Source organism: Herpailurus yagouaroundi, unplaced genomic scaffold (assembly GCF_014898765.1).
Source record: "Herpailurus yagouaroundi ecotype Mexico unplaced genomic scaffold, PumYag 100, whole genome shotgun sequence".
NCBI classification, from domain to species: domain Eukaryota; kingdom Metazoa; phylum Chordata; class Mammalia; order Carnivora; family Felidae; genus Herpailurus; species Herpailurus yagouaroundi.
In genome coordinates, this window is record NW_024412391.1 from 84,644,653 (window position 1) to 84,668,115 (window position 23,463).

At 42.8% G+C, this 23,463-nt stretch overlaps 1 protein-coding gene across 21 annotated transcripts in view; it reads right to left on the bottom strand.

The window, feature by feature from the left end:
• NRCAM (neuronal cell adhesion molecule) overlaps positions 1–23,463 on the bottom strand; it is a 291,038-nt gene that overhangs the window by 131,766 nt on the left and 135,809 nt on the right. For 20 of the 21 annotated variants that reach the window (XR_005789490.1, XR_005789491.1, XM_040472965.1 and 17 more), the window contains exon 3: positions 16,576–16,649. The exons of the other annotated variant lie outside the window; for it this stretch is intronic. The gene's annotated coding sequence lies outside the window, so the exon portion shown is untranslated. The remainder of the gene's footprint in view (positions 1–16,575; positions 16,650–23,463) is intronic. 21 annotated transcript variants of the gene reach the window in all.

Sequence of the window (23,463 nt, forward strand, 5' to 3'; positions counted from 1 at the left end):
GGAGCCTGCTTCAGATTCTGTGTCTCCCTCTCTCTCTGCCCCTCCCCTGCTCATGCTCTCTCTAAAAATAAATAAACATCAAAAAAAAAAAAAAAAAGGTGATCAAGGAAACCAGCTCTGGCAGAAGTTTAGATATTAGCCAACCGGCTGGGGTATGTTTTTAAGGGATAGGGAGGTTCTAGGAGGGCTCCTAGCATCCTGAGGTCACTGTGTGAATGCGGCATCAGGGCGGGCATTGGGGACTGACAAAGATTTTTACTGTATTGATAGGAAGCATGCTAGTGTCAACGTTCACACCACAAAACACAGACCCAGTGATTGGGAGGTTGTTAGGAACATTATTCTAATTCATACAGTCTCTTGTGGTTTGACAACTGGCAAATTAAATGAATTACAGAAAAAAAACCCCTCTGAAACCAAAAAATGATAATCCCTCTCCCCCAAGATATCTACTTCCCTCTGCCAGTATACAAACTACTATGTCTTTGGCAGAATCCTTAATGTTATTTATATCTTGAGCAATACATTATTTTAATCTAAAAGAGAGCACTATGCAAAAAACTGAACATTTTTGAGGACAAGGGTCTTTACTTAAAATATGTGTGGCTGGGCCAGTTCAGAGCCTCCTCTGTGTCACTGCCAGGAATTAGTCACAAGGCAAATGCCCAATCAGTTTTTGTAAACTTATGATTAGCTTTCATCCCCACAAAGCCCGTGTTTGTCACTAGGGTCCTCGCTTCTCTAGCTACTGGTTAAAGGATCAGTGACATACTTCAAAGATTTGGGGAACAGTTTCTGTTCTTTGCGGAGAGCATTTGTTCTCCCAAAAACAAATGCTAGATTTGTTCATTTGCTCCAAAAAAACGAGAGGACCATTTCTTTTGATTGTTTTCCAACTCCACCTCCGCATTTAACAATGGAAAGTCACACTACCCTCTCCTCCAGCTTAGCAGAATCTGTGAGTAAGCCGAAGTCTACACTATGACATTTCTGAACCTTGGGAAGTCACTGTTACACAAAAGCGAGGCAGGATTTATTCAGCTAATGACATTATCTGACAAAGGGCTGAAACTTTAGATTTCCGTAAGCATGCATTCCTCCCTTCATTCATTCATTCATTGAGCAAATGAAGCATCACTACATGCCAGGCAATATTCCTAGTGCTGGAATTCAGTAATGAAGGCAGCAGACAAAAGTTCCTGCCCTCATGGACTTGATGACTCCCGCGGAGAGAGACAGACAGTAACAAAACAAATTGTAAATTACACAGTTTGCTAGGTCGTAAGTGCTACGAAGAAAAAAATAAAACGAGAGAGGGAGATAGGGGGTTCCAAAGTGTGTGTGTTTGTCTGTGTGTGTGTGTCTGTGTGTGTGTGTGTGTGTGTGTGTGTGCGCGCGCGCACGCACGCATGTGGGGGTGTACGGGTGCCCAAGCACACTTGCTCACCACAGCATCAAGAACTAGCTCACCAGAAAGTGGTATTTGAGCAAAGACCCGAAGAAGAGGCAGGAAGCTATGGGGACATACATAGGAAGAGTGTTCCAGACAGAAGAGACCACAGCGCAAAGGCCCTGAGGTGGGAGCGTGCCTAGCTTGTTCAAGAGACGTCAAGGGGCCAATGGTCCAAGCACAGAATCAGGGGAGAAGAATAAGGGCGAGGACAGGGTAAGAGCTTTGGCTTTATGCAAACTTAATTAGGATACAGAAAAAGGTAAGTAATATCCAGAATGAATCACTTGGAAATAAAGAGATAATTAATAAAATGAAATAAAAATTTAAATAAAACGCATGTTGCCAAGCCATTCTTTATGACTGGTGATCATATTTAAAAAGTACATGTTTATCGTGATCGTTGTCCAAAAGGCCTCACTGAGATTATTCAAATCTAAGGAAGCAGGAGGTTTATGAGTAGATAGTTTTACTGTGTAGTGATTTAAGGGATCTGTGGGGCCGGGCTCCCCTGTCCAAAATGGATAAAAGCTCAGTGTGGGATTATACGACTTGGGTCTAAAGAGATGAATTATTTTTCCTTCCTTTAGATCTTCAAGGCCATTTATTTTCTAGATTCTTCTGTTAAATACAAACACTAGGTCAGGATGGGAAGAAGCCAGGTAAAGAGTAGGAGGAAGTGACATCTAAAGCACGTATCGGGTAACTTCTCTTTTTGTTTTTTTAAGTTTATTTATTTATTTTTGAGAGGGAGGGAGGGGCAGAGAAAGGGAGGGAGAGCGAGAATCCCAAGCAGGCTCCACGCTGTCAGTGCAGAGCCTGACTTGGGGCTTGAACTCAAAAACCATGAGATCATGACCTGAGCTGAAACCAAGAGTCAGACGCTTAACCGACTGAATCATCCAGGCGCCTCTCAGGTCACTTCTTTTGAGAAGCAGCAGACAGTGATCCGCCCTTGAAATCCTGTGTGAAAGGCACATACAGAGGTTCCTGGGGAAGAGCTCTAGGAAGGGAGAGGTGTCAGCGGATGACAAGGGACAAAAGGCAAGTTCTATTAGTGTGGACAAATGTCATACCTGCGAGCAAACCACACTGCCACCAAAATTCCAAAAACATTTTGTTCCAGATATGGTCAGCCACACTAGCGAAAGGAATGCCCAGAACTATGAAGCCACCTTGTTGCAGACAGGCATTTCCAACCATATTGCATCATTTGGCCTAGAGTTGTTTTTTTTTTTCTCTTTCTGTAGCAGACATTTATTCCATACAAGGTGCATGAACATGGAATGGATATTTAGAACCACAGGTGCAGTGTAACAGCCGTGACAGCCTTCAGATTTATTATTTGATGTGAATGGGCGGCAGGGTAATAGCTTTGACTTCCATATGAGACTTTATTTGTCATGTACACACAGCACACTGACCAGAGCTCCAAGGCCAAGGACTTCCCTTGTGAGCTAATTAAGCACTCGGTGGGCACATCTCCCACTCAGACAGAGGTGTGGGTGGTGAAGCACATCGCTCTGGAATTAGACTAACCTGGTTTGAATCCCTGCTCTGCCATTCACTAGCCGTATGTTCCTGGCTATGTGAACTCCAGTTACCTCATCTATAAAATGAAGACAGTTACAGAATGATGTGGACAGTGCTTAGAACATGTCTGGCACTTGGTAAGTCTCATCAGTGGTGACTGTTTTTACAGTCGAACATAATGGTTTTCAGAATAGGTCTTAGTGGGAACATTCAGTTCCACTAGTCATATATTAATGTCTGCGTGCAAATTTAACACTGCTTGGGTTTCTCTCTCTCTCTTCCTCTCTCAAAATAAAAAATAAAATAAACTTAAACCAAACAAACAAACCTTTATATATATATATACACATATATATATATATATATATACACACACACACATATATATATATACACACACACACATATATATACATATATATGTATATATACACACACATATATATACATATATTATATATATGTATATATATGTGTATACACACAAACACACACACACACACTGCTTTGATTACTGTCAACTGTTATTGTAACATTGTGTTAATTTTACCTTATTAAATATTGAAAAGGGCCATCACCATTGGGAAGACATTAAAATATATGAAATTAAACTAATTTGTCTTTATGGAATATGGCCTTAGTGGATCCCAGATGCTATTTTTACAACAAACATCTATTTTCTAAAAAGGCCATCATGTCAGACACGTAGGAAACAAAACAGAGAAGCATTAGACAAACGTATCCCTGGGTAAGTTGAGACCTTTCAAGAAAATGACTTACTCCATGTCAGGTTCACCTCGGGGCAACACTGAAACAGGAACAGGCCACATGAGTAATTTCAGAGAAGAACGGCCAAGGTCCACCCTGGTTGAGGCACACAGGCCAGGAGGAAACAAAATCTGTATCCAATATGGGCTTACAATATAGAGGGTTTTTTTTTCTCTTTAAATGTATTGTAAAATTGAAATTATGGTGCTCATTTTGTGGCACTAAAATGCCTTATGAGTCAATAGAAGCTCAACGGTGAAAAAGAATGTCTTTTTTTTTTTTTTTTTTTTTTAATCTCCTAAGACCTTTAGTCTACACGCACTGTGCCTGATGCCTTGTCCCCAAGCATCACATCCGTGACACTGGGGAACAGGCAAGAAAAAGAATTGTCTTTAAGTTCAAATACTTTTGGCCAAAATATAATACTGTCAACTCATAACAAAAACTCTTTTTTAGGAAACAAATTGCTTTATTTTACATTTTATTTAGGAAACAAATTGTACTTCCATTGAATTGTATATTTCATATAACTCGATTTCGGTAACTCATAAAATTGCATTAAAAATAATTCTTTATAAAAATAAAAAAGGGAACAGCAGAAGATTCTCCATATTCTATAGATGTAAAACATTAATTACAATGAAGAAGCTATATAATGCCAACAAGAGAAAGCATACTTTTGATTTAAAAAAAATGAATTTAAATTGTAATGAACCCTCTAACATCACTGGCAAAGAATTCTGTATCATTTGAACAATTTGAAAAAGAGTGCCATTGTATATCCTAACAAACATCTCCCATTCCTTTTTTTCAGGAAACATATTGTGGACTGAGGATAAATGTAATTTCACTACAGGTGCCGAAGTGTGTTGTAGGCCAGCCAGATTGAAAACAAGGCAAGTAAAATGTGGAAAACAAATCAGAAGCATCTTGCCACACACAAGACTGACAGAACAATTTTAAAGTATTAGATAGTTTTCCAGAAAATAGGTTCCATGGCCCACTTGGGTGACCAATGTGACTTCCAGAACAGGAACTAATGAGGAGTTGGTACGAGGCACCCGGGGGTCATTAGGAACAAGACTAGACACGGTTCAGCTACAAAAGAGAAGCAGGCTGGGTGCCCCCCACCCCTGCATGAACCACACGATTGTTGGCTATCTCACGCCACGAGCCTGGGTTAAATGAAAGGAGTGACACGTCAGATTTGGGGACTTTTCTCTGCTTCCCCTGTGTAGATGAGAAATAAGAGGAAAATCAGGTCATTTTTCTATTTTTAAAAATCGATAGTCCTTTTCCATGTGATTGATTGCATGGAAGATGAATGGACAGTGGTATGAGTTTTGATTACCCAGGAGCTCAAAATAAAAAATTTATGAATATAAATTATGATTTGGGCATTTACAATTATGATTTGAGGCATTAATTATGCCAGAATTTGTCCGTGAGTACACATGAATTCCCTCTGCGGCCAACGCATCACTTGAGGACAAAATTTCTGAGCCTTGTGATTCATCTTCGCACATGCCCTAGGGTTAAGCCGTTTTTCATCTACAAATATGAAAGAATTATTAAAATGGAAATGTTTTGTGGAAATACCACCTCAGTCATTTGGCATGTGTCGAACTGAGCACCCTTTCCAGTAGTGACCGTGGGACAAACAAAGCCACCACCAGGAACACAGCAAGAACAGAAAGAGAAACAAACAACGCAGCTCTTTCCCCTTACGCTGGGCTCAAATTTGTCTGCTTAGTAATAATGACATATTGTCTCATGTTATTGCTTCAAAAAAATGTTTCCAGTGACCCTTGGGAATGCTATGTACTGTTTTCCTTCAGCTTTGCCCTTGGCAAAATTTTCTTTGTTCAGATCGCTCTCTGAGAAAGTCCTTTCAGTCTGAATTGTGTACATTCTAGGTCTTTCGGTTAATAAGAGTTTTTGACCTTTTGGTTTCTACAGCCAGTTCTTCTCTTGGACATGATCGATGGCATTAATTCTTCTCGCACGTGGTCTGGGGGAAACCACTCCCCCTTCCTCAAACAAGCATCCTAATTCCGAGGACAACCTGGGATGACCGCCTTTCGCTGCTGCCCACCCAGGTCTCTGAGCTCCAGAGAGGAAGCTCACCTAAGGCAGAGATGTCTCCACGAAGATTGTGTTTGTGAACAATGGGGCAAAGGCTCAGTGAAATTTAAACAAGACAACGAAAGGCAATGACTCCTGGCATGTTTGCTTGTCATTCTCCGGGCCTCTCTCCTCATTCTGGGGTCTCTGTCCTCATGTGGCCACCCCAGCACTACTCACCTACCCGCTTTCTTCATCTTTAATGGACTTTCACTAAAGTGTCCTAAAATACTGATGCCAGGTGAACTTTCTCAAAACAATGGTTGGGCAGATGTCACGTCTCATTCAAGAACGTGACAGGTTCATAAGTGAACAGAATTCAAACTCAGTGCAGTATATTCACAATTACGCGTTTCAGACTTAGCGTATTTACAACAGAACTCTATCTTCTTCTCGAAAGCAGCCTTTCTGCCTTTTCCATTCCACCTGATAGCACCGCCATCCACCCCATCTCTCAAGCCAGAGGTCAGGTCTGGCTCTTTGTCATTTCTCATTCCTAACTGGCATACAGGTCCATTCAATACACTGTGAGGTGTCTTCTCCACTGGAATCCTGTGTCATGCTCCCCCAGCTCATCACCTCTCGCCTCCTGTGCGTTTCCAGCTTCTAGTTTCACCCATCTGTGCTACATACAGTCACCAGGGTATCTGTTCTAGACTCAGATCTGATCATGTGACTCCTTTACTCACGATCCTTACATAAGATCCCACGAGCTATCCCAAACTCCTGGTCCAGACAATACTCTCCATTGTGCCTTCACAGTACCTCTGACGTCTTCACTTTGGGTCACACCAGTGCACTTGAAGTGAGTGCATCAACCGCAAGGCTTCTAGTGGTATCTACTGTGCCTCTTCCCACAGCGGGGATGTCCTTCTCCACGTCTGCCTCAAGATGCCAGCTCATCTTCAGTGTTCTTGCTCAAGGATTTGCCTGCAAAGCTATCTCATTTGCCTCTGTATCAACATTACACCTTTATATGTATATAGACACAGACATAAATATATACACATATATGTAATTTTTACTCTTTGGGGGCTAATTACACCACACTGCAATTCATGTATAGTTTGCTTGTGACCCTTTGATCATATCTGAAATACAGCAGCTCATGAAAGAATGAATGAAAGAATGAACAAACGTTTATTCATTCATTAAAGAAAGAAGGAAGGAACAAACACCTCTCCAAAGTCACTTTCAGCCGCTCCTTTCTTAGGTCTATTTTCTGCTTTAAAGTGGTTTACCATGGGGTGCCTGGGTGGCTCAGTCGGTTAAGTGTCCAACTTCGGCTCAGGTCATGATCTCGTGGTTCATGGGTTTGAGCCGTGTCGGGCTCTGTGCTGACAGCTGGGAGCCTGGAGCCTGCTTCAGATTCTGTGTGTGTGTGTGTGTGTGTGTGTGTGTGTGTGTGTGTGTCTCTAGGCCCCTCCCTGGTTTACACTCTGTCTCTCTCTCCCTCTCAAAAATAAACATTTTAAAAAGATTTTTAATAGAAAATAAAAAAATAAAGTGGCTATTTCCCTTTTGCCATGTAAATACTACATGGCAATCTCTCCCTCCTCTGCTCAAGACTTGGCTGTTTCCCCCACTCAGTTTAATTTTTCTGGACTAGTTTTAGAACCATTCTTCCTTCAATGATCAGTTCAAGTTCAAATCAGGCATGATTTGAATCTTTGTCAATCTCCATCTAGTGATTGGTCACCACTCCTTTGAATTCCCAGAGCACTTTCAGTCTGTACATTGAACAGTCATTAATGCTACTCTGTGCTTTCTTTTTATGTGTATTCCTACCACATACATGAGCATGTGAACAGTCTATTTATATGTATATAACTAAAGGGTATGAGTCACTGAGGGCATGAGCCATATTTTATAATGCAGGCTGCATTATCAGAACTTCTCATGGTTCCCTACATAGAAAAAGCAACCAATAATGTTTATTAATGAAGATGGTCACCAGACCTACTATATGTAAGTCTCATAAGTAGTATTTTATTTGTATTAATGAAGCCTAAATAACTACAGAATAAATTTTGATTTATTCTCAATAAAGTGGTGAGATTCTAGGTTCAGATATCGGCAATGGCCCCATAGGTCATTCAGTGTTACTGAACATTCTACTAGTGAAGAACTGTGTTTGACTCTCAGCTGAGGAGAAGGTGTTTTATAAAAGAAAGTCGTCTAGTTGCTCACCAAACAAAGATCTTTCCAGGCCCTTCCCATGTTCACTCCAGCATTTACTGGATCAAGGCAGCTATATTTCAGTAATAAAAATAATTTAGACAAATCAGTCTATTATAACGTAGATATTTGAAATCTACTTTCTCACTGAACTTGTGTATTGTTTGACAGAAAAAAAAAATCCTAGTGTTCAAAGGTTTGTTTTCAGGAAAATGAAAATGCCTATTGATTTCCCATAAAGTGGCTCTGGGTAACCAGAGACCTAGAGAGAAAATCAAGGACAAAGTTTTCTTTAGGGATGATTTCTGGTTTTGGTCCATAACAGGTATTTCATTTTCATTTAACAAATGTTTACAGAGCATGAACTGAGTACCCAGGATGGTGCACGAGGCTGTCTAAGACATATTTATTTTTTTTCCTTTCCTTCTATGGCACGAGCACTTTTAAGAGCCTTCAAAAATATGTACCAGATAATTTATTATTTTGCACAACAAATCAACTTGAAGACGTTTTTTAAAAAAAAACAACTATTAAACCATATCTGTAGTTGGATTCTCTAAAACAGGAAAATGGTACTCAACAAAGAAATATTTTACAGGACACCTGGAACTTAGATGCATTTTCCAGGTCCTTTGAATAATTTAATTACAGTAGTTTTGTCTAGTTACATTCATTAAATTCTTTCTCGGTGTTTTTGGTTTTTTGTTTTTGTTTTGCTTTATTTTTTTCTTTTCCCCCAGGAACAAAGCCATTTAAGAAACTACCTTAACTACGTGTTTTCTGTGCTTAGTGACAACAAAATAAATACAAACTTGCAGAAACCACTTCCCATGATCTCCTCCATGTGGATTGTTCTCTGTTTTCCATTCTCTCCTTTCATAACCTGTTCCTATGGCCTCTCCTTCACCAGGCTAACAGCTTCTGTCAGCAAAGCTTTTATTCAGTACAGTATCAAAAGCTTTGCAGAAAAACGGATTAATCATGTTCCCTGCTTCTCTTTGTTTACCCCTTCAATTCTTGTGGAACTGAAGCACACTAAGAAAATGCATGTCTAATCACAAATGGGAAGCCCCTCTTAGTTATTTTGGTGCATTTCTCTTTGAAACGTATCATATAATTAAAGGCCCTCTGAAAATCAAATTGATGAGTTTGCCCAAATATGCCTTCCACATCATTATAAGGACTTAAACACATATTCTGTGTCCCTTGAGTTTCAAACGAGAAGCTTATGTATACCAATGCCGAGGGAGTGATTTGGTATTTTACTTCTTTATTTTCAACAGATATTCCTTGTGAGACAGACATAACTAAGCATTTTTAAAACATAGTAGATTGGAGGTTAGATGTCATTAGGCAAATAAAACAAGTCACGTATTCTATGAACCGCCAAAGTAGACCTTAGAATGGTCTTGTCATTACTAAGTCTAAATGGAATAAAGCATCTTCACTCAAGTCTTATTCCTGAAAATCTCAGAATGTCATCCTTCGCCATTAATTTCATGCCAATAGTTAAATGGGATAAATACTGGTGACTTCACCACTTCTGTATATCATAGTTTCATATGGTAATTCTCTCATCCATAAGGCCCCACTTGCTCAGGAGGAACTCGTTCACTTGGCTTTTCCAAAGTTGAAAGTAGCTTTTCTCAATAGCACTGATGGTTTCCTCTATTAAGATGACCCACAGGGGCGCCCTCTATTAAGATGACTCTGTTAAGCATCTGATTTTGGCTCTGGTCATAATCCCATGGTTTGTGAGTTTGAGCCCCACACTGGGCTCTCCACTCCCAGTGCAGAGTCCGCTTCAGATCCTCTGTCTCATTCTCTCTCACCCACTACCCTCTTCACGTGCGCTTGCTCTCTCTCTCTCTCTCTCTCTCTCTCTCTCTCTCTGTCAAAAGTAAATAAGCGTTAAAGAAAAATGCCTCCTAGCTGGAGCCCCCAAGCCACAGCGGGCAATACCACTGAACCATTTCTTCTACATTCAGACATTCTCGCATCATTTGAGAACATGGCTTTCTCATCATTTTTGCCATCTTGCTGAGAATTGTAGGGTTGATCGGAAAAATTTTAAAGTAGCAATAGAATTCTTATGTCTCAAATAAACAACTAAAAAATACTAATCAAATAAAAAATTTCACAGGCTGATCTGTTTCGAACCATTAGCCAGGCAGAACCCCAAAGAGATGAGCCCTTCTGGAAACGTCTACGGAAAAAATAAGTGGTTTGATGGAATCCATAATACAGCAAGGAAAGTCACAGCCCCAAGGAAGCCGACTGGAAAGGGAATTACCCTCTCTGGGCTAATGGGAATCCCTGTCCCTGGGAAGAGCAGGTGTCCAACTGAGATGCCAAGTTCACCAAGTGTCCATCTGCATATATCTTCCTGCATTATTCAAGTGAAAACTGCCCTCTCTAAGTATTTTCAGCCTTTTCCCTTTACAAAAACGTTGAGAACGACAAAAATGAAAAAGCAGGGTGGGATCATCCACAGGACAGGCAGATGGCACCAAGCCCTTGTTCAGCCGGAAGGGCATTCCTTCTAGGAACTTCACAGTTTATATAGAGTCTCTGGCTAGATTGTAGGGCAGAACGCTTTTGTGAGAGGCCAGTATTTCCGGAAGAAGTCTGCTAGATCTGTGGCTGTATTCGCAACGGCACTGGTGTGAAAAGTACACACGCAAGGCCCATGAGCACATGGCCCCATGCGAGTCACCCAGCCGCCGGCGAGGAGGCCCATCCCGCACACCTCAGGTGCAGTCTCGGCTTAGGACGTGCAGCAGGAACACATTAATCAGCACGTTCAAGGAATGCATTAATCAACGCCACGACGTCGGCTGGCCTGCCCTATTGTTTAAGCGTGCATGCTAACGAACGCGAAGGCAGCAATATCAATGTGGATTTGCTCCGTGCCGCCAGAGACAAAACCCTTTTCACCACCATATCCTACTCGACTCTTTCAATAGCAATCATTCTCTCCTGTCTTCGTGCTAGTTTATGGACTTGCCGTCTGCAACAGTCAACCAGAAACAAAGACGCTTTACAGACCAGCTAAGTTAGACAAAAGCCGTAAGAAACGCCTTCTGCAGATATGAAAACTCGAAGCCTCGCAAGAGATTTTTTTTTCTCTGCCTCGCAAAACAGAGGCTGTCGTGAAAAGGCAAAATAAAACAAAACAAAGCCAAGCAAAGCAAAAAAAAAAAATTAAAAATTAAAAAAAAAAATAGCCTAAGCATCTATTTGTGTATGCAGTCAGATGTGACAGCAACATACTGCATCACCAGCAGGGGCCTGGGCCTGGCTTCCTGCTCCACACTGGGCTTCATTTTCCTCCTGGGTAGTTCCCTAGATAACCGTCCTGTCAGGATTCGACTCCCTCCAAAAGCAGCCAGGGATGAAATGTCCAGATGCTGGAAGGAAGGGTCTGATAAAAGCACCCGCAGTTTAGACACACATTTCTACCTTTGTGTGCGCAGCCTGTGGGCCCGAACACTCCAAGGCTTTCTGGTGTTGTCCCACTCGGTTGGTGGTAGTCCAGAATGTTCAGTAAACATTAATTTTGGTCATGAGGTTGCTGGACATAAAGATCATAATTCTGAACGACGAGGGATGCCCTTTTTTTTTAATTTAAAAAAATCTTTTTGCAATGTTTATTTTTGAGAGAGAGAAAGAGAGAGAGAGAGAGAGAGGCAGAGTATGAGCAGGGAAGGGGCAGGGAGAGAGAGGGAGACAAGCACAGAATGCAAAGCAGACTCCAGGCTCTGAATTGTCAGCACAGAGCCCGACGCGGGGCTCAAACCCACGAACTGCGAGATCATGACCTGAGCCGAAGTCAGACACTCAGCCAACTGAGCCACCCAGGCACCCCGAGGAATACCATTTCTAATTATCATTTTGAACAGGCTTCCTCTCAGGGGCAGAGCTATTGCGGCAGAGCTTGTGTTTGCTGGGAACAAGGGTCACAGGGCAATGACCCCCGCCCTAGTGGGACGGTTCTAGGTTCTGGTCGTTTCAGTGAACGCCCAAGTTAAAGTCCCGTTGATCTGGCCTCACCTCACCACCTGCTCTAGCTCTACACATTTAAAACGAAGTGTTTTAAACATTTAAAACTAAGCCACAAGCGCACCAGGGAGAACAAATCTGACCCAGTAAGTATCTGCAAAGAGCTATTTGCAAAGGTCACCGCACCAACCCTCTGGTGTATAAGCACTAAGCTGCTACACATTTCCTGTATGGGAGTGACTCAGGCAATTTTCTCCTTCCAGATCCCAAGCAGATCTTTCTGTCCACCAGACCACAGAGGGAAGCAGAGGGGAAGAACACAGGACATTTGCAGGGTCCCCACTACTGACAACGGGCATGATTGTCACAGCCACACAAACACGATGCGACCTTTCTCACCTCTCTCCCACCCTTGTCTGATCGCCCCCGCCCTCCACCTCCCACGAGAGAATCCAGGCGTCCTTCCTCGGGTACCTTTCTGAGCCTTCGGGGGCAGCCATCGGACTGAGCAGCCGGGGTAGTGGGAGGGGGTCTAGGGTGGGTTTCCAGAGACAACTGGTTGCATCCCCTGCGAATTACGAAGATCAGGATGCAAGGGGTAAAAGGAACGTAATCAATAAAGGCATCTCCATCACGGATGCCATAACAACTGGGAGATAAACACGGGGACGTGTATTAGAATTCAGCCTCCCCACAGAAACTCTGCGGGTGAGATGTAATATGCTTTCCCCTGACCACAGGTCACAGGGAGTTACTCAGGCTCCGCATGGCAATGGCAAGTGCGGAGAATGCCGGGATGGAGAAACGGAATGTTCTATCAGCTTCCAGGAAGGTGGCACTTCGGTGCGGAGCCAACATTCCATGCCCAAGGTGGCCGCGATCACAAGGCAGGGTCTGTCCCCTTGTGCTAAGGTCTCAAGAACCGAGGGCACCACGCTGACACCTGGCCCTGGCCCTCAGCGCATGTCAGGGTGAAGGGGGAGGAAGGCAGTGAGAGCAAGAGAAGATCCTTCTGGTTTTCTAGCTGACCAAATTCCTGGTCAGCTCTAGCCGGTGTCAAACCATGAAGAGGTGACTATCCTTTGCTTAGACTGAGATCCCTGGCTTGGTTTTCGTCAGCCCCAGGCTTCCCCGGGAGCTTTTCATTCATGTGCTTCGTTCACAGTTGCCTGGTGTCCACTAACAAGAGACAAAACTTCGGCGCTTTCCAGTGATGCTGGAGGACAAACCTTGATAGATCTCTTTGTTGTTGTTGTTGTTGTTTTTCAGTTACTTATTTATTTATTTACTTATTTATTTAGAGTGCACAAGCAGGGACAGGTAGAGAGAGAGGGAGAGAGAAAGAGACAGAGAATCCCAAGCAGGCTCCGTGCCATCACCACAGAACCCGATGCGGGGCTCAGACTCAGGAGCCGTGAGATCATGACCTGAGCCAAAATCAAGTGTCAGGACGCTTAACCGACTGAGCCGCCCAGGCACCCTTTGATAGATCTCTTTATTGTTAAACAGTATTAAAAACAGTGATCCCCTTGTGCTTTGTGACAAAATATTGATGCACATTCACAAATCAACTTAATTATAAGATAAAGCCTTTTTACTGTGATCCGTTCTACTATTATCTACTCAGAACATCAATACCCTTCTCCTAATGTATATACATAATTTGGTAGAAGTTAGTACGGTGAGGCCAAGGGGAAGAACAGCTTTTGAAACATCAACCTAATCCAATCGTTAATCACTACCATAGCCTGTCAGATTTTCCTTTTTATACAGCTCGCCAAATGGGAACGTGCCTTAAAGTGGAACAGGGCACGATTCTTCTTCAGACTTAGGATAGTTACAACCAGGACCACACTAACACAAATGCCAGCACGGGAAAGCAGTTCTACACAGTGATTTTGGGGGCATTTCCCCCTCTTTGCTCTGGTTCGCTTGTTAGAACTCCATCATTGGCTGTCCTGCATTAAAATTTTTATTTATTTATTTATTTCTGAGAGAGAGAGAGAGAGAGAGAGAGAGGCAGAGCGTGAGCAGGGGAGGGGCAAAAAGATGGAGACACAGAATCCCAAGCAGGTTCCAGGCTCTGAGCTGTCCACACACAGCCTGACGCGGGTCTCGAACTCATGAACCGTTGAGAGCATGACCTGAGCCGAAGCTGGACACGGAACGACTGAGCCACCCAGGTGCCCCAAGTTGTCCTGCATCTTAGCCCAAGGTTTTCAAACCAGGCAGAGGAAATGGAAAGTATTCTTTTCCTTGGCGAGAATTTACACATCAGTGTTAATGATGGAGGTGAACACGGTTTTTCTACATGACTGGATACCAATCAGTAAGGGTAGCACTTTCCGGAAAGAAGGATGTGGGTGTGGAAGTGTGGGTTCACAAACCACAGTGGTGGTCATTCACATCTCACGGATACCACGGCACAGCAGCGAACGTGGGAAAGAATACTGAACACTCAAGTAGCTACAAACAACTTTCTTATTCCAATGTCAGAGGCTGAATTCTTGAATAGCCGGGGGACATTCTGAATACAAGAGTGCTTCAGAATTTGGGGAAGTTTCAGGGCGCCTTTGTTTCAGGGAGACGAGGGGAAGAAATGGGGAAGACACTCCGTATTTAGTTTCGACCGGATTAAATTCTTCACAAAGATAAAATGAGATCTTTCTGTGGCTCCTGACCACAAAAAGTTCACTTCAGTCATTTAACAGAAGACTGGCCAAAAAGATCAATGAGAATGTACCCCTAAAGGTAGAATTCGACCTTGTCGCTTGTTCCTCTCGAAGACTTTAGGTGAAATAGCCCTCACACAATGAATGAAGAGAACACAGTGCATCCAGCCAGGAAAACTTCCCTAGAAACCACATGAGAGTGCCCTTGAAAGTCGGAGAATCCCCTTTAGGGAACTCTACCACGGCCCCCCTCAAGGGCACCACACACTCCTTTTCAGTGGTCCCTTCGCTTGCCTGGTCTTCATGTATTTTCCCTTTTACTAGAAACCACCATTTACAAATAAGCTCCCGGTCTTGCTGTCTTTCTATCTCCCCTAGGTACACACAGTTTATAACCTACAGAACTTGCCGTAATTTACCAGCGACACTAGCGATTTCTTGTAGGCTACGTTCCTTAACGACGTTACTAATGATTTCTAATTCCTAACAACTGTGATTTGGCATATCCAGACTTCCATGTCCCTGTCAGCATGGAAGGGTCTTACTTTTCCATTGTTTTACCTTGTAGGTGTTATTTTACAGACACTTGTTGGAGGACATGTGTATAGGTGTATCAAAACTTTATAAAGTAAGTCATTTTACATTACCGAAGGGAGGTTTCTATTCAAAGAGCCATTGATACAAAATTAGGCTCTTTTGGTATTGGTCATAGGTGTCCAACTCAGCACTTTTGCTAGTCTTTACTAATTTTCACTTTTCAAGAACTCTTCAAGCCGAACAAAATATACACTACTTGATTTACAAAGCAACATTCTTAGTTCCCAGGCTACTGATTTGGGGATTTCTGGCGGTGTTTTGAAACACCATAGGAATTAGTTATACGAAGTCAGTTTTAATACAACACAATGGAAGCAAATTCAACTGAGGCATGAGTCATTTCCTCTTCGACAGAAAACGGCATCTGAATGGATCAATTTAGGCATTTCTCAAGGACAAGAGACAACATGCTTGCAAGATTTTCCTACCTCAAAGTCTTGCAGACAATCTTCTTTTCATAATTAAAGTCCGTGAGAGTCTCTTTATCTATTAAATGAAACCTATGAGGCAGAGGACTAAGTGTCTGAACAATCACGCTCTCATAAATTCCTTACGAGACGGAGTTCCCAGAACTATGTTCCAGATCTCCAAGTAAGATACCCTTCATCAAATTCGATACTGTAATAGATGGCTTTTCAGAAGGCATCACAGGCCAGGAAGAGACAGTTCTAGAGCTGATAATTCCGACCGAAATGGGAAAGTGGTGGGCAGCGGGGGTGGCAAATGGATTTACAAAGCAGAAAGCACATATCAAAGTAATATTCAAAGTTTCCAAACAGACTTTTGTATTCTATGGACTTCATTGTGAGACAACAAAAAATTCATGTGCAGATAAGTATATTCTCAGGAGAGTTTTCTGGTACATGATTGAATCAAAAGGAAAACTCTTTTCTTGTAAATGATTCCTTAGCCTTTTAAATCTTTAATTCCTTCAGAAACATATTGCTTACTAGCAATGTGTTCACTCTGGTGTCTATTTGCTAAACTTTATGATGCATGATTTAGTAAAACAAAAGTCTCATTACCATGGAAGGACACGAAGGGCTGGTTTTCTCCCCCGTATATTTGATCCATCCTCTTGGATAAGCAGTATGACTCATGTTTTCGCATCTATATTCCTACCTACCATCTTTCATCATACGCTTCGGATTGAAGAGTATTAATTATGGCAATAATATTACATAATCAGATCATTTTATGGTATAACTCCCTTTATATTAACTTAAACCTTTTCAGAAGACAAACCCCTACCTTTGAAGAAGGTCTTCCTGTCTGAAGAAGTTGTTCTTTTAATTCTTTAAACCAAATGTCTTCTTAGGGTAGCCCTGTGGGTCAAAGAGTGGGGGAAATGTTAACAAGACAGTCATCGTCAATCACAGCAGATTGTCAATACATTAACTCCAACTGACTCCCTGATGGGAAACACAATTACCGGGGGAGCCCTGCAAGGAAAGACAAATTATGAATAGATTTGCCAAAATACATCTCTGCTGGTTTCAATCAAAAGTGACAGCAGAGAGGTGACTAAAAATAATTCTGGTGGCCATCCCCTTAATGCAACCCAGCCAAAAGCGACATGCTTGTTCCCTCTTTCCAGTTCAGAAAATGGAAAATTTTGTTTTGTTTTGTTTTGTTTTGTTTTGTATGCACTTATACAGTGAGGCTAAAATACTTCCTTGCTGCGGGCTCCCTTATTATTGTTTCTATTCTTAAAATTTTTCATTTAGGGGGTGGTGCCTGGGTGGCTCAGTCGATTAAGTGGCCAACCCTTGATCTCGGCTCAGGTCATGATCTCACGTTTCAGGAGTTCAAACCCTGCACTGGGCTCTGCACTGACAGCGTGGAGCCTTCTTGGGATTCTCTCTCTCTCTCTCTCTCTCTCTCTCCTTCTCTTTCTATGACTCCCCCACTTTGGCTTTCTCTCTCTCTCTCTCTCAAAATAAACAAATAAACTTCAAAAAAATTTTTTTTCACGTAGGAGTGTAGGAATTCTTTTGACTTTGTTTGGACGGCCCCCCAAGTTCTCAATGAAGGTCATAAAGGGATGGTGGGGGCAGCCAAAGGGGAGGATCCCTATCGGGGCTGTGACAAAGACTCAGCTATGGACGGCTCCAGAGCTCGACCAGCTCCAAACTCCCCGTGCTCCTCAGCCTGAATGCTCCCTTTGCAGATACTCCAGCTGAGAACTAGCCAGAAAAGGACAGCATGGACAGGGAAGACAATCGCAGCTGAGTCCATTAGGGCTCATTTTCTTAGACAACCAATTCAGTGACACCCAGGGCTTTCTAAGGGAGGATGTGTGGCTTTTTGGACTTTGGATTTTTGGAAACAGAAGTCATACTATCAGACCTCTGAAGAAACCTTTCAGAGAGGAGAAACAAGTGTCAATTCAGGAACTCCCGACTGCATTGAAATATGAAGGCAACTTGTGAAGTGCAAAGAGATTCCATTAATAAGATAAAAACATGTGCAATCATCTCAGACGTTCCTGTTTATGTGTGAGCCATACAACATTTTCTGTGTAAAATTGCAAAGACCTTTACCTCAATGACATGTAAAACCACTCTTCATAGATTTTCATTGGATCTGATGCAATGACATTTTATTAGGACAAAAAAAATGTTGTTGAGGGGTACCTGGGTGGCTCTGTTGGTTAAGCGTCTGACTTTGGCTCAGGTCATGATCTCACAGTTTGTGGGTTCGAGCCCTGCATCGGGCTCTGTGCTGACAGCTCAGAGCCTAGAGCCTGCTTCGGATTCTGTGTCTCCTTCTCTCTCTGCCCCTCCCCCACTTGCACTCCGCCTCTCTCTCTCTCTCTGTCTCTCTCTCTCTCTCTCTCTCTCTCTCTCTCTCAAAAATAAATAAACATTAAAACAATTCTTTTTTAAATGTTGTTGAGGTAAATGATTCCTCCCTGGAATTAAAACCAATTTTAGGAAAGAAAAAAACAAAACAATTTGAGAGTAATCAAGGATTTCTTCACTTCTATTTAGTTCCCACCTTTTTCTTTTTTAAGTAGGCTGTATGCCCAGCACAGAGCCCAACATGGGGCTTGAACTCACGACCCTAAGATCAAGACCCGAGCTGAGATCAAGAGTGGGACGCTCTACTGACTTAGCCACCCAGGTGCCCCTAGTTCCCACATTTAAAAACCTCTTTTGAGGTGTGTAAGAAGGAGTTTGCAAGAATCTGAAGTTATGTCTACAGTAACAAGTCAATCCAACAAACATATGGAACATGTAATATATCCTGTCAATGCACTGGATAAAAGAGGATAAAAGAATATATATACGAGGATATGTGAGGATATAAGAATATAAAATAATATAAACGAGGATAAAAGTATAACACATAAGTAAGTGCACCTTTACAGGTGAAACTTTTATCAGGTTTATCAGGAGCATCTGTCTCCTTCCTCCCTCTTCACCTCGCTGTCTCTCCATCTTTCCACCATTTCTCTCCCCCAGGGCAGTCTGGGACCGCTTCTGGCTCTGCCCAACACCATAGTGGACATGAGGGAAACCCCTCCCACTGAGGGATGTGGACCTTGGGTTAATGTCTGACCTCGGTTTGGGCCTTAGGGAATCAGACCTAAGGGAGTACTTTGCTTCCAGGTCATTTCAAGCCAACTTCACTCAGGGGAAAGGAGTCTGTCACCTCTTCTAGACCAGTGTAATGGAGTTCTGCCCTGGGACTCAAGACCAAAGCTTCAACCAATATACGTCATTATTTGTCTTGTTTTGTCAATGTCTCCCCTGCAAGTATCTCCTTTGGGAACCACAAATGTACGCATTCCTGGGTTGCTGGCCAAAACGTATCACCATCTTTCACCCCCAAACAATCAGGGTAAGGCGAATTTGCAACTCAGAAGGGTAGCTCCTTCCTTCCTTCTTCAAGTCTCTTCTAACATGAATTTTTGCGTATGGCAAAGTCAACAAAAACTCAAAGGGTGCTTTAGTTCGCCGAACCAAGTCTCTTAGGGGAATCGTCGCCCCAACTACTTGGTTCCACTCCTTGCGTTTGAAGCATCTACACACGTTGCTGTGGAGCTACTGCTGAAGATCTCTATCACAGATGACTTCAGGCTACAGCTAACTACTGGGAAGTGGACCTATGAAAGACACATGTCAATAGAATTAATCTTGCCCAAATTTTACCTGGAAGAGAAACAGACCTCACATTTTATGGGCTACTACTGTGTCCCAGGCCCTGTGTATAGACTGCAGGTGACGCACCAATTCTGTAAGTGTCATCATCACCTTGACCCAGAGGCACGAACTGAAGCACAGAGAGGGTGAGTAAATGACCCTACTCCCATGACTCCCAAGTAATACATCCACTTCTGAGTCAATCCAAAACTTGTACTTCTTTTACCTCCCCGCATAGCTTTTGAGAGAGGCCACGATGAACCTGGAGACGGGGTGCTCCTGAGATTTATGGGGAGGAAAGCAGCAGAAGAAGCTGTTGGAAAGGGCAGTCAGGTTGATGGGAAACACTGAGGGAGCCAAGAATCATAGGGTTGGGGAGGCAGGACGGAGGGCCACAGGGTTGAGACCTGCAGGAAGGTCTCATGTAAATGGCATGTAAATGGGGGGCATGTAAATGGGGGCATGTAAATGGGGGGACTCCATTTACATGGAGTCAGCAGGAAACCCCCACACCACAGATGGTGCCAGTGTCTCCCGTGGCCAGCAGTCTCCAATGGGCAGCGACATCTACTGCACTATCATTCCAATGCCCCCCCTGCCAAGAATGCCCTTTATTAGCAATGTTTCACAAAAGGGGCAGGTCTGAAAATACCACTGGGTATGGTGTAGAAGAAGACACTTTTGAACACAGATTTTAAAGAGAAGTCCAAGGGGCGCCTGGGTGGCGCAGTCGGTTAAGCGTCCGACTTCAGCCAGGTCACGATCTCACAGTCCGTGAGTTCGAGCCCCGCGTCGGGCTCTGGGCTGATGGCTCAGAGCCTGGAGCCTGTTTCTGATTCTGTGTCTCCCTCTCTCTCTGCCCCTCCCTCGTTCATGCTCTGTCTCTCTCTGTCCCAAAAATAAATAAACGTTGAAAAAAAAAATTAAAAAAAAAAAATAAAAAATAAAAAATAAAGAGAAGTCCAAGGAATGGGGTGCTTTTGAAAAACTTGAATTGCTTTTAGTATAATTCAATTCAGAGCAAAGTGTCCTGAAAAGAACACACACGTCTGTGGGTGTGGTTTCCCACAGACGTTGTGTGGGGAAAACTATTTCGTCTTTGCTTATGTGTATTGATATATATGTGCATTGATAGCACGTGGCCTCATTTTTAACCTCCTTGTGACGACTGAAACCCCCGAGCCTCTGCAAAGACCACCAAAAGACTACGTATTAATTGTATTACCATGTCTGCAATTATGCCAAACATTTCTAGGGAATGAATTTTTGGTACATTCATTACTCTTGCTTTGACAACTGCATCAATGGGCTTTCATCACTCTGAAACACATCTAGGTTGACAGAATGGGGTAATACATCATTGCTAAAGGATTATTTTTCCAATAACAAAGTAACAACTCAATTTCCTTTAACCAAAATACAATCAACTTATCCTATTAAATAAAACCAGTCCTAAGTCAAAAGGTCAAGATGAGATCTGATGTAATTTAAAAGTAGCCTTCAGAAAAGATAAATAATATCTAGGTAAAAAATACAGAAACCCAAAGGACACGGTACACACAGTAAATCAATTACAATAAAAGGAATTCAATGGTGCATAAGTATAACATTAAAACATTCAATAATTCAAGAAAGTGCACATTTGCCTTGGCCACTCATGGAAAAATAATGCATTTCCTGATGGCTCCAAAGGAAATAGAACTATTGATCGGCATGGCTGTTTTGCAGGAATTTTGTTTTTGTTTTTGTTTGGCTTGGTTTAAAATGAGAACCTGTAACATTGCACACGCAGCTGAAAACCTTTTATTGCAAATGCTACGGGGTAAAACGTAACAGCAAGCGAAAACAGTCAAAATCTCATTTGGTTGAGACTCTGGCATAACTGTGAGGACATTAAAAATGCTAATATTACTCTTTGGTTTCTGCAAGGTAGATTTCTAACAACTGGCTTTAATGGATGATACAGCAAAAGGCAGACTGCATTAAAATGCCAGGCATCTGACCCTCAAGCCAATTCTGTTTTCCACTGTGATGATTTTATTTCCTGTTTACACTCTTAAGAAATCAATATGGCAGAGCAATACTTTTTAGAACATTCAATTTGAAAACCTTACACGTAACAACGTATTTATCCACCTGCACTGTTACGTGTTTATGGAGCATGCAAAAGTGTTTTGCGCTTTTACCATTATGAAATGATGATGATTCACAAACTTATTTTTAATATTTGGTCTTCACAAAACTTCAGTAGTATCAAAATCATGGACTAACTCCCCCCACCAACTCTTCTTTTTCTCTCAACTTCCTGCCTTTGACATGATCCTTGGACTGAATTTGGGGTCCATTCATACTTATTAACTGGAGAGAAAAGGATAAACAAACAACCCTATTAAAACTGGCATTTATCTTTGGTTTCCCTGGGTATGCCTGCCATCCAGCAGCCTAATTCAGTTTGGCAGGGGCGAAAAGCCCAAATCATCTTGAAACCCAGTTCTCCGCAGCCTCTGAAACAAAATACATTCCAAAAAGCAGAAGAGTATGATCTGGAATGAAGCGGGTTCAACCAGATGGCACCAGAGAGCAGCCTCGGTGGCTGGGGTTCCAAGGATACAGGGTCCTACCTTCCAGACCCAAGTTTAGCATCAAGTGCAGTTTACTCTTGCAAGACTAGTAAACCTGTTGGAACTTGGGGTCGCCTCCGTGATCTCTTAAACGTCAGGGGCAGGGATCCACTGTGATCAGGAACTTGGAGGTAAACCCGTGTGTCATGCTCTACCTTTCAGAGAAGTGAAACCACTCATCCCTTGATCAATCACATTATACAGATGGAAGACTGACCGCCCCCCCCCACCCCCAGAAGCTTAACATTGTTTCAAGTAACATCACCATTCACTACCTTGTAGACCGGTGCGAACATCTGCCAGTGAGCAAATTACATTCATGTCTGGCATGCTGGATATATGCCATCTTGCTGTCGGTCAGGGCACTGGCAATCATGCTGTCACGTACACTGTTGCAGTATTTTATCTTACATGCATGGCACATTTCATGGTTTAACAGGAGCAACTACTATAAATAGAAACCTCGAATTCCAGTGTGCAGCAGCTAGCCTTCTACCAAAGAGCCATGCCCCCCTTTGCCATGCAGAGTGGCCATAGGGAAGAGGCCCCGGTCCAGGCTCTACCTTTCCAGCTCCCCTTGTCTCTAGGAGAGACAGTGAGATGTAAGGGAGCTAATATGTATCAATTCCTTGCCCACATGTTCAAGAAGCAAGTGTCTTTCCCATAAGTCATCTCTCTACTGCTGGCTGGATGTCAATGCCCAGTGTGACTTTGGAAGTCACATGGCATGGCCTGTGTCAACACAGGTCCCTGAAGAGGGACAAGTAGAGACCCTTCTATCCACACAAATGGTCTTACATTACCAGCAGTGGACTGGTCCCAGAAAGGGAAGGGAATTCTAACCCAGTGAAGTTTCTACAATGTGGGGGTTTGTTACAACAGTTAGCTTTGCCCTATCTAATCGAGTCAGTGTGTCGTGAATATAACAGAAACCTTAAAGTTTTGTTTAAGTTTATTTGTTTATTTTTTGAGACAGAGAGAGAGAGTATGAGCAGAGGAGAGCCAGAGAGAGAGGTAGAGAGAGAGGATTCCAATCAGGCTCTGCACTCTCGGTACAGAGTCTGACGCGGGGCTTGAACCCATGAGCCGTGAGATCATGACCTGACCCGAAATCAAGAGTGGCATGATGGGGCGCCTGGGTGGCTCAGTCGGTTAAGCGTCCGACTTCAGCTCACGTCATGATCTCACAGTTCATGGGTTTGAGCCCTGTGTTGTGCTCTGCTTCGGATTTTGTGTCTCCCTCTCTCTCTGCCCCTCCTCTGCTCGCTCTCTCTCTCTCTCTCTCTCTCTCTCTCTCTCAAAAATAAATAAACGTTAAAAAAAAAAAGAGTCGAATGTTTAACCAACTGAGCCACCCAGGCACCCCAGAA